The sequence below is a fragment of the Lolium rigidum genome, chromosome 2 (assembly GCF_022539505.1).
Source record: "Lolium rigidum isolate FL_2022 chromosome 2, APGP_CSIRO_Lrig_0.1, whole genome shotgun sequence".
NCBI lineage: Eukaryota > Viridiplantae > Streptophyta > Magnoliopsida > Poales > Poaceae > Lolium > Lolium rigidum.
Genome location: NC_061509.1, coordinates 19,318,694 through 19,321,463, shown reverse-complemented (window position 1 = coordinate 19,321,463; position 2,770 = coordinate 19,318,694). Strand labels below are relative to the sequence as shown.

Sequence of the window (2,770 nt, the reverse complement as noted above, 5' to 3'; positions counted from 1 at the left end):
GCTGTTGAAGGTTTCCGGTACCAGCAAATCATGGATATCATGGATGTGCATGTTGTCAAAGGTAATCAATAGAAAAAGGATCACTCCTGAATTCGAATAAAGATGCAGCAAAACCCTGTATTTGCAACCAACAAATATGTTCAGAAAACAAGTTAAGAAGCAGCATGCACCAGGACCTCCACCAAAGCCAAACACTATGTTAAAGTCCTCAGCACAATACAATTCTCTTAAAAAAATACTGGTAAAACTGTACAAAGATGCAATTACAGTAACCACAAACTTTAATAAGAGAACAACCAGTAGGCAACCGAAGCATGTTCCAGCTGCTTAGGATCATTAGCAAAACTACAAACTGCTAGCTTAGCTTGACAACCACGTATCCTTCACCAAAAAGTTAGTGCATATCCTCTCAACAGAACATCAAACAAAAGCTTTTGTGCTTTTGTATATATATAATAGAATAGGCAATACAATTCTCGATAGAAACATGTGTTTTGGTAGCAACATTACTTAGAGAACATTACAAGAGTCATCATGAATACACGGAGATAAGAACACAGGCACCCGGGCACTCCAGGCACATGCATTAGAACTTTTCAGCCAACTCATTTTGCATCTAAAAAACATCTTCTGCGATTATAACCCGGGTGACTTCATAAGTTACTCGAATTACATAGGAACTCCAGACCAGAAAGAAATCAGGCATAGGCAAAAGATAATGCTACCTTCAGATATCAACCACGTCTACACAATGAGCACAAGACAGTGCAATCTTCAGGGACGAACCCAATTTTGACAATGTCTGAAGGGGTCGGCCACTGACAAATCATGGATATGCTTGTGTGCATCGAGATCACTACGAGCTGGTTGATTCCTAAATTGAATTTGAGCACCTCGAGAAGCTCTGTTTTCCACTTGTAGCAGCTGGTGCTGATAAGCCACCGATTCACTCTTGTACTTGAAGAGTTCAAATTCAATTCTGTTGACCACTTTTGCGTTCAAAACAAAGAACCTGGCAAAGTTAACCTGCTTCTCATTGCCGACAAATGACTTGAATACCACAAGTTTCAAATGGGCCTGAAGGCATTCGATTGGATGTAGTGGGTCATACAGAGGGTCATCCTCCTTATCCATCTCAATGTATTTGTGTGGTCGAAACTGCAAAATACAAAGAAGAGGCATTTGTTAAAGCTTGTTGCTAACTAGACAAGAAAATATGCCAATCAAACCAGACATTTAAAGCGAGCAAAGACGAGTACTCACAATGACATACAGCTTTTCCAAAGAGGGGAACCACCTGAGGATATTAAGAACTGCGTGCAATGCAAAGCCAGAAGACCTGAGAGCCAAAACCTTCACACTGCGGGTCCAGTTTGCGGAGCTGACTGGGCTTATTCCCTGAGGAAAACAGAAAAAAAAAATGAGCACAAACAAAATTATGCGCCAAATGCAAGATTCCTCCTGGATGCTGGTGCTGTTACCTGGGAGACGATGAGGTTGGAGAGGACGGGGAAAAAAGGGCCCAATATCTCGAGCTTAGGTGCCCTGATTACCCGGATAGTCACACAACCATCTTGGGAATCGTAAGGTATTAGTAGCCTCACAAGGTGAGGGGCATCTTGGATGACCAGTTGTTGGGCGGCTTTTGCACTAGGCCAATGATGGAAGGCAATGCTCCTTAGAGTCGGCGAGGTAACACGGAGGCGACCAGTAGTAGCAGAAACTCCGGACATGTACAAGCTCTCCAAGGCATGGCAGCTAGAGAGCAAGCCGTGGAAGACGTCCCCAGGGATTAAAACGTAGAGCAAAGTGAGCTGCGCGAGGACAGGGAAATCCATGGACGGCATATCGTTGGGAAAACGGCAACCAACGATCCTGGCAACGAGGAGGGTAGAGGCGGAGCGGAGCGCAGATGGCGGCAGACGTTGGCTCTGTTCAGGCAGCCCGGATGATGAATCGATGCTAGTGTGGCAGCACAGATGGAGCTCCTCGAGTTTGTCGAGCGCGCGGGAGCGGAACCAGCTCTCCATCTCGGCGTCGAAGTCGCCGGCGTGGAAGCCGGTGAACGAGAACCGCCGGGCGGGGCCAGGATGTTGCGAGATGATCGCGGAGACGGCGGAAACGGGGACGGTGTGGGCGTGTGCTGGACTGCCGGGGAGTTTGGCGCGGGCGTCGAGGTTGAGAGGCACGGCGCGCCACAGGGGCGCCACCGGCGGGAGAGTACCTGCGTGCGGCCGGCGTCCTTGGTGGGGAGGAGGGAGATGATGACGGCGAGCATGTCGGCGGGGAGCTTGCTGATGAGATCGCTGTCGGCCTCGTCGCGGTCTCGGTCGCTACTCTCTGCCCGCTTCCGTGCGTTTCCATCGGAATCTAGCCTTTCGGGGCCAGGCGCCGCCACCGCCGCGACCTCCGTCTTCTCCATGGCCGGCGGCCCGCCGCTCCTGGCCACCAGTCAGCACTCGCTGGCTAGCACTGGCATCGGCGCGCTCGACGCGGCTGTGGGTGGAGTGGGGAGGTCGGGACTGGGAATGTACTGTAGATCTAGGGTTGGCGGCCGACCCCTGTAGAATAGGGTTGGATTGATGATGGAGGCACTAGGTGGTGATGTACTTGTCCCCCTTGCTTGATGTTGCGGAATTTCTGGCCGAGGTAGTCCACGGATTGTCGCGAAAGAGAACGGTGAGGGGCGACATGGGGTGAAGGTTGTGGAAGTCTCCACTGTGACCATCTCAACGGCGTAGGGGTTGATGGAGCCACACATCCGCCACAT

The 2,770-nt window shown here is 50.4% G+C and overlaps 1 pseudogene; it reads right to left on the bottom strand.

Moving 5' to 3' along the window:
- Nucleotides 1-647: 647 nt before the first annotated feature.
- On the bottom strand, nt 648-2,422 carry LOC124689297 (annotated as a pseudogene).
- Nucleotides 2,423-2,770: the final 348 nt, after the last annotated feature.